We start from the raw sequence: 14,484 nt of genomic DNA on the forward strand, positions 1-14,484 counted from the left end.
AATTCTGATTTTTTTTTTTTTTTTTTTTTTTACGAATTCATTGTACTTAGATATTTTTAGGCCTTGCTTCTTAGTGCTGCCGTCGTGCTTACAGACCAACACTCAAAGAAATATCTTTCTTATTTACTAACACTACGCTTTTTTTGGCTCGTAAGTTGTTGTTTTGTCCTTAGTAAATAAGAAAGAGATTCATTTGATGAGTATTGGTCTGCAAGTATGATGACAGTCTTAAGACTTGAAGTCTGCACCATTATTAATATTTTATTCTGATATCTCCTATATGACATTAGTCATGTAGCCTATTGAGGAACTAGGCCTACTAGTAACCAAAGAACATTTAAATATATTTTGAAATTTTGTTAAAACACTTGCTTCACCAAAATGAATTTAACCAGTCCAACAAGACATGTTGTTTATGCAGCTGAAATTTGAAATAGGCCTACTGCTGACTGATTAATTGATTGGTTGATTATCGTTTAGCGTTTTCTTTCATCAGCGAGGCTATATGAGACGTAGACGTGGTACACAGTTTTGACGTGGAATCCGAACCACTGTAATTCAAAGCTCCCTCACCGGGAATCGATCACCAAAGGCACGCTTACTAATAGCCACTAGACCGTGAGGAAGGCTTGTAATAATGTTGTTCATTTTTTATTAGGAATAAATTACAGGTGATTTTATTTATTATCGTTTAGTCAACGTAACGAAGACTGATTGATTGATTTTAGTAGCTTTGATTTAGTCTCAGCGAGACTATATGAGACGTGGACCTACTGATTAACGTGGAATCCGAACCACTCCCGAATCCGAATGAGCTCCCGCCGGGAATTGAACCCGGGTCTCCCACGCCAAAGGCGCGTACGCTAACCGCTTAGCCACGAAGAAGCTCCGTAACGAAGATGTCCAAGTTACAGTGAATGTGATAGTGCAAGTATTGAACCATTATATGGTCGGCAATCCACTTACACATTTCTTGTCAGCCTCGCTCTGAACCCTGTCACCAAATTAGCCTAAGGCATTCAAAGTGAAAGTGTAGTTCTCTGAAGAATGTTAACCCTCCTTCCTCCCATCCCCATTGTTAAGAAACCAAACTACCCAACCCCGAGTCGGTGAAGCGGAAATCGACCTACAACGGATGCGAATTTTGTGGTCAGGAACTGCATCAATTAGTAAGTATACAACAAAACTAGTAAATCCCAGATGCGTTAAAGCAGACCTTCAACTTCAAGTTTTATTGTATTGCCAAGCCTTGAGGCATGTTCATTGTCGTGCTCTGTAGATAATAGCAATGTATCCGAAATCATGCTTCAAAATCATACCTGTAAATTGTCAGTCTTTTATCAAACTAATTTTGGCTTACGGGCCAAAACCTTATCAAATAATTATGATGTAATCACAATCATCGAAAGTTTTTTTTTTTTTTTTAACAGACTGTCATATTGATGGGTAATTCTCTGATAAAAGATATTTAGTTTTTCGTCAAGACAGAAATCTTGAACTATCAAATAATTACAAAGGAAGGTTGTAATAATAACAGTATCAAAATTACAATGTATCCTATATAAATTCTTGTGATCTAAATTTTGAATATGTAATTGTCAAGCTCTCCAGTCACTCACTAAAGATATGTTTATTTGTGCAGTATACATTCCTCCGAATACAACTGTAACGACATATGAATTGTTTTATGAATTATTGAGAGTAATGTTCCAATAGGAAGCAACGTTCTTTGCATAGGGGACTTTAATATAAATCAAATAACATGTTATAATTTTGGCCTACTTTCAACAAATAAATATAAAGAATTAAATAACTTCATGTCCCTGTGTGACTAAATGTCCCATAATGACATTCAAAATAGTAATGGTCGAATCTTAGACTTAGTACTCTTAAATCTTAACGACGTTTCTGTAATAAAAGTGTGTTCTCTTGTTACTAATGAATTCATCTCCCACCTTTACTTATCTCTTTCCCATTTAAACACCTCCAGAAACATAAGAAATAAGTTAAGGAATCGGATTTTAATTTCAGAAAAGCAGATTTCGAAAAGATGTGCATAGAACCCTAAAGTAAACTGGGATTGCCTTTTGCAATCGGATGATGTAAATATTGCAGTAACAAACTTCTATCAAATGATTAACAACATATTTTCTGTATGTGTTCCAATCAAAAGATATATCAGCGGAAGTTATCCATATGTTGGTTTACTTATAGGCCTAATTAGGAAAATAAAATTCAAGACGTACCACCCTAACAAGTGGAAAAAGGGATCAATAAATGATCTTTATCATTGCGATCAATTTGAAATACTGTACTGCCTAAAGAAATAAAATCTGACAAAATTAACCTACAATACTTTTATTTTAAACTCAGAATGCTCTATCGAAAAAGACCCAAACCAGATCTGTTGTTTTCTTAAACGCAAAACACACTTGTCATCAAGCACCCTTACGTACAATAGCCATTATATCCAACGTGCCAATGAAATAGCACAGGCATTTGCACATTATTTTCATACTGTTTACAACAATGTACCCGCCACATAAAACGTCGACTCAGCTTTCTAATCGGACCGAATGTAATATATTAAATAATTTTTGAATGAAATGAAATAAACCTCGAAGAAATAGAAAATTCTATACGAGCGTTGAAACCAAAAGCATATTGTGGTCCTAATAACATTCCTCCTTATGTTGTGAAAGGTTGCAATGATCTATTTAAATACCCACTCCGCATTACATTTAATATTTCTATAAATATTCCTTGCTTTAAAAATATTCTTATATATAAACGCAGAGGCGCAAATCTGTCTTCAACTTTCGGGAGGGACGGGTAAGAATGTTCTCATAACTGTTTTTTTTTTTTTTTTTATATATATATATATATAGCAATGTTCAAAATATTTATGAAGTTGAAAAACAATGCACAAATGAAGATGAAGGAAGCACAGTTGTCGTCAACATTGGAAGGCGGGCAGATTTGATGCTTATTCTGGGAATGGGGAGAGGGGGAGATGAGACTCATATTACAGTAGATGAATCTAATAACTCTGTTGTATTATATATCAGGCGATCTAGATGAAGTAGTGGTACAGCGGTGGACACTTCTAAATGGTACAGCCATATGGAGATTTACGGCTAAGGTGTACCATTTAGAAGTGTCCACCGCTGTACATATCAGTGCCGTGAACACATTCTGAAATCTGAATATATGCATATTTATAATTGATATGTTTCTACTGAGGCATCCACAATGATCCACATTAACATTTTATTACACTTGTTTTGTAATAATATAAATAATGACTTCCCCGAAACTATGAAGAAAGAAAATCAATTATGTATGACACAACAATATGATGGTGATCTCAATAGCTTTATAGCAATCGTTACAGGAATTAAACAAATAGTTGGAAATAAAGTAACTAATTAATGACAAATTTAATGTAATGAAGTTTCAAATCTTTACATCATTAAGGTGAAATGGAAAAGCCAAGAGAAATCAATTTCATTTCACTTTCTTTTGTGGCAGTCGGACACAAATCTCACTTATCCCCAAAAAACACTTTTCAAATTGGATTATTGAGGGAACAGCACCCCAATTCCAAGATTGATGGGAACATAACCCTCTTCATCCCCCCGGGATATGCGCCAGTGTATAAATGTAATTTTGTTTTAGTTTTTATTTATAAATATTAAAATTATATAATAGGGTGGAGCGAAAAAAACTTTTTTTCACCAAGCAAAACGCCTGGGGTCCAAAAAGTTGCGTAGTGGCATGGTGTCAACGGGTGTAAAATATTTCCTTGATCGGTTGATATCTTCAGGTTGCGCATGCGCACTGAAGTTTGGCGAAAATGGGGGAAATTTAAAAAAATAGCATATTTTAATTTATTTGCTTTTATTTCTTTTTGTCACCAAGCAAAACGCCTGGGGTCCAAAAAGTTGCGTAGTGGCCTGTTGACAACGGGTGTAAAATATTTCCTTGATCGGTTGATATCTTCAGGTTGCGCATGCGCACTGAAGTTTGGCGAAAATGAGGAAAATTTGAAAAAATAGGATATTTTAATTTATTTTTATTTTTTTTATTTTTTTATCACCAAGCAAAACGCCTGGGGTCCATAAAGTTGACAACGGGTGTAAAATATTTCCTTGATCGGTTGATATTTTCAGGTTGCGCATGCGCACTGAAGTAACATCCTTTTTTGCTTTACCAATAAATTCTATTATGCCATTAAGCCCAATTCGTGCACTGAAGTTCTGTTAGCAACATTCATGTATTGTTTGTAAGAGTAAGTTAAGAAGCAATTAGTTAATTATTCATTAATTAATTAATGATTAACAGGGGCCAAAGTCTTTCTTAGTTTCAAACTTCGGCATCGCGAGCCGATTCGGAAGACGTGCCCGGATGAAAAACCATCGCGCCTGTCCTGTCCACAGACTTGAGTTGCAGCTTCCGTCACCACACGAATGCATCGTTCGACTGCTTGCGTATGGCACGGTAGATCCTTCCACCACAGATTTTGAAGTTGATCTTGATCCAGGCTATCTTCTGGCAGTCCAATAACGAGTGGTGGTTTGGTGACAGCGAGGTCTTGCCAAAAGATGATGTCTGTGTAATCCTTGGCGCTGAAGTTCAACGGCGGAACTTCGAAGGTTCGAATCAAGCCGCCAGGACCAGGAGGAGCCTCTCTTGCCTTCAGTATTCGTTTCTTGGCCGAAGTACGAATATGAGGTCTCTCGTCATGCAGCATCGCCAGTAGGAGGTTTTCGGGATATGCGGCGAAGGCGTTTCTCTGCATGGTGTCGTAAACGACCTTCTTCAGTTCCGGATCGAGGTACTGCGACAACTGCATGGAATGCCATAGATTCTTTGGTGCATCCGTGATCTTCCAATGGCGCTTGATATTGAACCACATTGGAGCGTACACGCAGACCACGAACGTGGACAGGATGACTAGGTTTTCAGATGGGATTTCACTCGCCACATACAGCCGCAAGATTCGATTTGCAGTAGTCAACCATTGTGAATGGGACAACATGCCAGGACTTCTTCCTCCCAGCCCTTGCGGGAATTGCCCGGTTGCGACAGCCCGACAGATGTCGAGTAGATACTGCTGGTCGGTGCTGAGGTCTGGGACGACGTCGGGAAAACTGCCTTGGATAGGCTGGAACTCCAGGACAGGAAGGTTCTCGCAAATATGAAGGTTCTTTGCGAGTGGTCCCGTATACCCTCGTGGGCTACTCGTAGGACCCTCTAGATACTCGATTAGATGACGTAGGGTAAGCTCATTGAAGTGGAGTTAACAGACTATCCACTGCAATGGCTTGCCCAGCTGAACTTCCAGGCAATGAATAACCCCATTTTCCTTTCCTGTGTTGACAGCAGTACCGTCGCTGCCGATCGCCTGCAGTCCCGACAACTCCATGTTCACGACGGTTGCGTATTCCAGGATTGCATTCGTAATTGCTATAGCATATCCGAATTTTGGTGTAACGTGTCCGAAGTATGTAGACCCTGGTTCACTGATTAGGGACACGTGTTCCTCCACAATCTCCCTGCGATGTAATTTTCCACCAGCCATCATTTCAACAGACATCGTTTTGTCCTTTCTCCCGTCGAAGTAGAGTGCCTGCAGTGGTTGGAGCTGGAGGGGCGGATCTTGTAAACCCTCCCTCATCTTCTCTCGCTCTCCCCTACTTTGCTTCTGTCGTTGACCGTACTCTCAGCTGACGAATCTGCTGTGTCGTGCAGAATAGCAGAAGCAATCGCTGCGGCAGGCCTGTCAGCAATCCCATATCTTTCTAACACCTGGGCAAACGTGGGGAGTTTGAGACTGGTACTGGGCGACTGCTTTGTGGATTTCCGGGTATCGAAGGTTACTGATTGGTCAGTTGTCTCAGCACTAGCAGACTGCGCGCAACCGATGCCATCGTTGGAATCCGAATAGTCAGCTTACGTGTCGAATTGGGACCTTGGACCGGAGTCTTCCTGAACCTGACGATGCCGCATGCGCAACCTGAAGATATCAACCGATCAAGGAAATATTTTACACCCGTTGTCACCAGGCCACTGCGCAAGTTTTTGGACCCCAGGCGTTTTGCTTGGTGACAAAAAAATAAAAAAATAAATTAAAATATCCCATTTTTTTCAAATTTTCTTCCTTTTCGCCAAACTTTAGTGCACATGCGCAACCTGAAGATATTAAACGATCAAGGAAATATTTTACACCCGTTGTCACCAGGCCACTACGCAACTTTTTCGACCCCAGGCGTTTTGTTTGGTGAAAAAAAGTTTTTTTCACTCCATCCTATTATATAATACAGTAGTTAAATTTCAACGAACCATTATGGTGCAGGTATTCAACATTCTCAAGAGCTACTCTTGTTTATTTCGATTTAAAGAAGCTATAATTAGATAATACATATTTCGCTCGACTTTTCTATGAAGCCACAGCTTCATTAGTTGCTAGTATATAAATTTCCTACTTTGCAAGGTCAAGCAGTTTCCTTACTTTATAATCTTAACAAACAAACAAAAAAAAAAAAAAAAAAAAAACTTCGGTCATGGAAGTTGTTACTAAAACAGCAAAAATAAACACTTGCCTCAAACAAATACCATCTCCTCATAATAACCATGAAAAATATATACAGTGAAACCTCTACTAACGGACACTTCTATAAAGCGGACACCTCCCATAACGGACATATTTTGTAATTCCCAAACACTGTAATAGGAAAAAGCATATTGGCAAACCTCTCTAAAGCGGACACTCTCTAGTACGGACACGGACAGTCTTTTCTGTCTTTTATAGGTATTATTTACCTCCGTATTACGGACAATTTCTCTTAAACAAGTTGAAAAGTAATATAAAAATACATTTTTTGTAATTAATACGTATGTCAGCAAGGAAACACATGAGGGTGTGACAACATTCTGTCTCCTCAACTGTATGTTCTGCAACTCAGAGGAAAGGTCTCCGTTTACCAACACCCTCATGCCCTTTGCTTGCATTTCACTCTCACCCAACCTGTTTTAGACACAAAAGTGATTGACAGTTGCCCGCCATTTGGGATGACAAGCTATTCTACTGTCCCGCTGGAATCTCTAACCAAGCAGAAGACAAGTTTGGTACTTTTTGACTGCGGGTACGCATATATTGTCTCAAAAGTCATTACTGGACTGCAATTAACTCACAAATTAAAGCAACATACCAAAAACGTAGTAAGTAGCGATAAGTGTAAAGTGCAGAGATCTATAACATCTTATTTCCATGTTGTACTTCGAACATTAAGTATTGGATGGCGCAAGATAATGCAGGTAGAGTAACATTTTGCTAATATTCGTAAATACATGATTCATGTAAACATATTTTTTCTAATTCCATAGTACCTTGTAGACCTACTAATTTACGTAAGAAGATATTGAAACCTCTCTAAGGCGGACACCTCTCTATAGCGGACAATTTTTGATTCCCCACGGCTGTCCGCTTTAGAGAGGTTTCACTGTATATATTTTTAGTCATCGAAGATGTTTGAAGTCCTTTGAACAATAAAATGACAGCTCAGACCTCAAGAATGTGCTTTTTCTTTTTGTAAGTTGTTTCAATCTTCCTTTTCAGTTCTGCACATGGAATGCGTTTCCTATCTTTTTGGCTCTGAACCAAATGAGTCCAAGTGAGTGTGAAGTGAGCGAGAGCTCGCGCTCATTTATCTCAACTGGGCTCGCGATCACTTTTCTCAACTGAGCTTGCACTCACTTGGGCTCGCGCTCATCTGTTTTGACTGGGCTCGCACTCACTCGCGCTCGCGCTCAACTGTCTCAACTGGGCTCGCGCTCACAAGCACTCGCGATCACTTCTTTCAACTGAGCTCGCACTCACTCGGGCTCGCGCTCATCTCTTTTGACTGGGCTCGCACTCACGCGCGCTCGCACTCACTTCTCTCGATTGGGTTCGCGCTCACTGGGGCTCGCGCTCACTAATCTCAAGTGGGCTCGCGCTCACTCGGACTCGCTCTCACTTCTCTCAACTGGGCTCGCACTCACTTATTTCTTTGGGGCTCGGGCTCACTCGGGCTCGCGCTCAATTATTGAGCCCGAGCCCGGTTGAGCGCGAGTGCCGAGCTCATGAGCGCCGGGCTCGCGAGTTTGGACACCTATGCAATGCTTTACTAGAAGACTAAGAATTAAAATAAACCCGGTTTTACCGGTTTTATGAGTAAGAAGTCTTTTAAAGAGGATGAGCAGCCAGAGTATTCAGAACATATCATTTTCTTTTCCTTTGTTTTTCTAATGTTAATTTAATATAATGCATATGTTTACTTAAGAATCAATGCACGGCTGAGTATTACTACCATACCACTATCATCACTATCAATTACAACACTTAAATCCAGAGAATTACACGTGTATTATATATATGATTCATTTTATGGATCTAATTCTAGTTTAGTTAGAAATATATATACGAGGGTCATTTAACTCGAAATGGCAACATAGTTGTGAAATTGAATGTAGTGAATCATTCACCTCAAGAAGCTTACAGTCCTTCGATGTAGTCTTCGCCAGCCTGTTGAACCCTTCATCAGATGTCTGGTAATCGCTGAATACCTGTCTAAGCCCCACTTTGTGAGAGGGTGTTGAAGTGCGCCCTAAAGCACTAACAATGCTGGGAATGTCTCTGAAACGTTTGCCCCTGAGAGGTTCTTTCATGTTTGGAAAAAGATCAAAATCGCAGGGGCTCATATCAGGGGTGTATGGCGGGTGCTCCAGTACCTCATAACTCCATCGTCGTATCAGAGTCAGTGTAAGAGAACTGGTCAAGATTCCAGAAGGTGTGGACGTTTGCGACGCAATGCTGGTCACAAATGGTGTCTGAGGTATGAAGTATAGCATGCAGCATTGACGGTATCGCCCGGTGGAATTTGATGTGACAGGATAATGCCTTCGTAGTCGTATGACATTATCATCATCACCTTCACGTTTGCTGGCTCTTGCCTAAGCTTTATTGGTCGTGGGGATTCTGGGTGGCGCCATTCACTCGACTGACGATTCAATTCAGGCTCGTAGGATATTCCCCACGTTTCGTCACTTGCAATAATGCGGTGCAAGTAGTCATCACCTTCCTCATTGTAACGTTGACGGTGTAGGCGCGCACATTCCCAGCTATGCCACTTTTGAACCTCGGTCAGAGCATGGGGTACCCATCTGTCTGCAATTTTCTGCATGCCAAGATCTTGGGTTAGCATGCGGAACACTGATTTGGAAGAAATGTTCAGCTACTGCTCCAATTCACTACAAGTCCAGCGCCGATCACCTTCAAGCAGTGTCCGTAGTCTTGCAAGATGAATTTCGTCCGTGGCCGTTCGCATATACCCTCCACCGTGCATTTTGTCTGTTGACTGTCGTCCCGCCTGAAATGCTACAACCCATCTCGCCACTGTCCGAAACGGTAGAGCAGCTTCACCACAGGCCTAATTTTCTATGAGTCGTCCTACCACTTCGCCCTCGTGCCACCTGGAATTTCATAAAAACACACTGTTCTGCAAGCGTGAACATTGCGTTAGGGCGGTATTTCACAAAACAATCATTTTAACAATGTCTATTCGCCACACTCTCCGTAATATGGGACCGCAGCAGCGTTGAACTGACTCGTATACATCCACGGAACATAGTACGTACGTCATTTGTCTCTTACCCACAAAACACTCCAATCGTAGCAGTGTTGCCTGTTTAAGTTAAGTGACCCTCGTATATATATCAGCGAATTCCTAAAACTTAATTTCAATGACCCCCTTGATATGATGTGCAAATTATCGGACCAACTTTCTTCAATAGAAGGTTAAAACTGTTTCAAGTATTAGATACATTAGTTTTCGCTATACAAATTATTAATCTCATGTTCAGTGCTTACATTACGAAGATTGCTAAAACCATCCTCATTTACTTAATATATATAATATTAAAAAAATATTAAATCACTTCAAACAACCACAAATTTAGATATACCAATTCTCATTCGATTTTCATCACAAGTATTTACCGATCGATCATGACCACTCCTCAACCTAGGAAATAAACTTGTCCGGCTATACGGTTAGCGTGCTAATCTATCAAGCTTTGATCATAATGTGAAAACAATCCTAAACAACTCTCATTCGATTTTCATCACAATTATTTACCGATCGATCATGACCACTCCTCAACCTAGGAAATAAACTTGTCCGGCTATACGGTTAGCGTGCTAATCTATCAAGCTTTGATCATAATGTGAAAACAATAATCCTAAACAACTTGTTACGCTATAGATAGTGAATGTTGCAAGTTTCAATTTATTGGTAACATACGCTGTGAGATGAGAAAGCAATATTACTTACCGATGTTGTTCTTTGATCGAGGAGCTTTCTGGATGTACGAGATTACTGCGTGTGATTAAAAGTGGTAATCAACACCATTGAAGAGACAAAAGGTTATTGTTTTAAGTCAAAGTTTATCCTTATGGGTAGAGGATAGGGCGGGACTAGGAGGTGAAAAATAATGTCAGAAATTACTAATATTTGTATCGAATTCATAGTTTTGCAGGGTCAAGAAAACGTCTGGCCCGTTTCAAATGATTTTTGGAATACAGATAGTACACATTGCACAGTGGGTATTTTTATCACATCGATTTGATTAAAGATGTATTCTGTGAGGGTAGGGTGCCTCAATACTTATTTATTCCAAAAGTAGAGTATCTTCTGCATCTTCATTATTACACTTTCACTGAAATAAATATTTTAGGGGGAAAGATTCAATAACTTTCCATAAACCTATTCTCTCCATGCGAAGAACGGCATTTCAGCTAGTATATATATATATATATATATATATGCCGTTGGAATGGTCCTCTAATCCAGCTCTTGCAGAGATGAGATAGAATGACTGAGAACTACCTGTACTGGGAGGATCACTCTTGTGTAATGCTGTTAAAATTCGAATGATTCATTACTCGAACAAATATTCGAATATTGCGAACAAATATTCGGATAATTTAGCAGCACTACTGTGTACTCCAGTTAACTGCACTGGTCGTGGTTCGGAACCCGTGTTAATAAAAGTCCCGTTTTTCATCATAACCTTAGCGTTGAGTGGACACAAAAAATGAAAGCTCAACCTCTATATAAAAAAAAAAAAAAAAAAAAAAAGAAAGCAAGAGAAGTGAGCTGGTACACAATGATCTGCGATCGCGTAAATTGCCGGAGCTAGCAATGATTAATAGAAAGAGAAATTCTCCGACGGTGAAGTAATTATTGTTCTTCCTTTTTTGAATGACAACGATATTAACTTTACGTTCTTGCTTCATAAAAGTCCAGAAATTCCCGCAACCGAGAATTCTTTCCGAATATAAAGACCATATCCAACATTCCTTCCGAAAATATTCCCCATGTTCGTATTGTAAAATAGCTCACGTCGGTTGTAGTTAGGTTTTATTATTTATTAATAAAGCTAGCAACCGATACTAGAGTTCTCATGAATTAAATTTTCATTCAATTTTAGTGCGAGTGCCGTACCAATGAACTTGCCGTCTTATAGCAATATTATAACATATTATATAATTATATAAACATCATATTTAAACTTAAATTTTTATTAGGTACCCATCCAAGCCCTAATAGGATTCTTTTTTCCTACATGAAACTTGTACAAATTTCATATCAATTAGAATAAGCATTATGTTTTCCCAGTTTTGCTTCATACTGTGACAAAATACATCTTTTTCAACAGTCACTTTAAGATTTTTAAAAAACACTTCGATTAAGGGTAACACTATAACACTGGTATTACTGTTTATCGCATAAAAATAAAATTGTTAAAATGGTGTGCGTAGTCCCGGATTCGACTTCCGGTGGAAAAGCATTGAAATTTTAAAGCATTACCGAGATTCGGATTACATCTTAAACTGTAGGTCCACATCTCATATAACGCCGGTGTTAAAAGAGAAGCTAATTAACAAATTTATCTGTTGTTTTATATACTGAAGGTGTCTGGCAAGTCAATACTAATTGTTGTAATTTTGTGACATAATGTTAAGGAAAACTATTAATCTTACAAAATTTTTTCTTTATCATTTATCTTTCAGGTAGCTAACACGTCTCCAGTTCTCAACAAAGAAGAAAGAGCCAAAATAGCAGCAAAGTACGAGGTGTGGAATTCCGTGGTAAAGGTCCAGCGTTGGTGGAGAGCTGAGAAAGGAAGAAATGCAACACTGAGCCCAAAACCATTCAAGGCTGCCAACGTAAATTAATGACAATTGTCTCTGTATTATATTCGCCACGTTCCGGTTGACTGTAAACTTCACATTCGGAAGAAAGTGTTACCCAAGTAGGGCTATGTTTGAAAGAAGCCATTCAAAATTCATCCGTCATCCATCCACAGAAAGTGGTTTAACACGATATACCATTCACACTGTTTTAAAAATTGTGTTGAAATCCTTCCCTGAGGACCACGATCGCCGTAAGGAATTTGCAAGAATTATGTTAGAATGAAAGGAACATAATCCTGATCTGTTTGAAAACATATTACGGAGTGATGAAGCAATTTTCCACTTTAAGAGTTTCTTAAAAAAAAAAAAAAAAAAGCATAACTACCACTATTGGAGTAATGTGGATCCGGGTGCTACTGCTGCAAAAATGAAGTCAAGTCCTACATAACAGTGTGGTGTGGAATGACATCGACCAGAGCGGTGAGTAGTAATTTTTAAGAAACACAACAATGAATAGAGACAGTGGTGCTTATGCTAATTTTAATTTTTCAAAATGGTGATAAATGTATTGAGTGTATTGAGGTTTCTATGACAAAAAAATCTTGATATTTCTACATATACACCACTTACGATGCTTTTGTAAATAGGGACTGACTTTTCCGACATTATATATACATATTACATTATACAAAAGCATCGTAAGTGGTGTGTATGTAAAAATATCGAGATTTATATGATATCAAGATATATATATATATATATATATATATATATATATATATATATATATGAAAGAATGAGGGATATTGAAAAGATTGATAATAGTATACTTCAGTATGAAAGTATCAGTTTTATCTTAATGGATTAAGTTTTGTTGTACACAATCAATCTTTAGGAATGTAAATATATATATATATATATATATATATATATATATATATATATATATATATATATATATATATATATATATATATATATATATATATATATATATATATATATATTTCTCGAATACTACACAAGAATGAGAAGGTTATACATAGTGAAGGAGAAAAGAAGAATTTTAGACTTACATGAACATAGAAAGATATACTAGTTGGATATTAGCTGAAAAGTGTGAATCATGAGAGATGTGCTAGATGGTATGGTGGCAGGAAAAAGAGGGAGGAAGCCAGAGGCTACAGTTGATAGACGGTATTAAAACAGAAAAATCCTACGTCAAGACGAAGAGGTTATATGAAGACTGTGGAGCATGGAATTTTCTCAGTTCCGCATGTAACTTTCCAATAACGGCAGAATACCTATGATCAGAATGATGATAATATTTTGTTTAGCTCAATAAGATTATCAATTGATATATATCTCATTTTTTGATTTTTCTTGTTAAACGCTAATAATATTGTAAAATAAATTGCGATGCAAATTTAAATTTCTTTCGTGAATTGCTACACAAAATGCAATTTTAAAAAAAAATACAATTTGCGATACTGGATGCAGTAAGAAAGAAGGTTAAACTTAGCATTATGCAGACAGTTCACGAGATTTTCGGAACCAAGAAAACCTACCCACTAACTACCACACAACACTGAATATTTGAAGCTACTTGAAGAAATAAAAAGTTTTCGAATTAAAACTCACTAGTCCTGCAGTTAAAAAGATTAAGAAGGATTTTACTCACCTTTTCCCCCCCAATGATGTAACAAGGAAAACAAGAAAGACTGAACTAGGCAATATTCAACAGCTGTCTGGTGATGTACCACATACTCGATAATTTTAGGCACAGAAGAGATTCTACTTGCCAAGTTCCTCAACCGCTCCTTGCCTTTTGCTCGGAAAACGACCAACTAGTCGATCTGAAGTCAGTGACGCTATGCTAGAAACTGGCTGCCTTCTAAGTGGTTTTATTTTTTCTCTCTCAATCTTGATTTAAATAGCGCCAGACATTAGAAACAAATGCCTATTTTTAACCAGTTCTAGCTTTATACGATATAAAGAACGAAGTACATAACGCGTGTATTGCGCATGTAAATCACAAGATACACATGCATATAGAAATAACTACTTTCTTTTTTTTTAACATTTACTACACTGAGGTACTATTGTGTGTTTTTATTTAACTTACTTATACGCTAGTCTACACAAAACACTAATTTATTTCTAGGCCTCGAACAGCACGTATCTCAAAAAAAGAAGTATGAAACGAAGATGGCTGAGTATCAAGGTACCATCCCATACTTCAC

The 14,484-nt window shown here is 38.1% G+C and overlaps 1 protein-coding gene across 1 annotated transcript in view; it reads right to left on the minus strand.

The window, feature by feature from the left end:
- The window catches only part of atl (atlastin GTPase), a 125,617-nt gene that overhangs the window by 80,195 nt on the left and 30,938 nt on the right, over positions 1-14,484 (minus strand). The window lies entirely within an intron of this gene.

Source organism: Thermobia domestica, chromosome 11 (genome assembly GCF_964235325.1).
Source record: "Thermobia domestica chromosome 11, izTheDome1.hap1.1, whole genome shotgun sequence".
Taxonomy (NCBI): Eukaryota; Metazoa; Arthropoda; class Insecta; order Zygentoma; family Lepismatidae; genus Thermobia; species Thermobia domestica.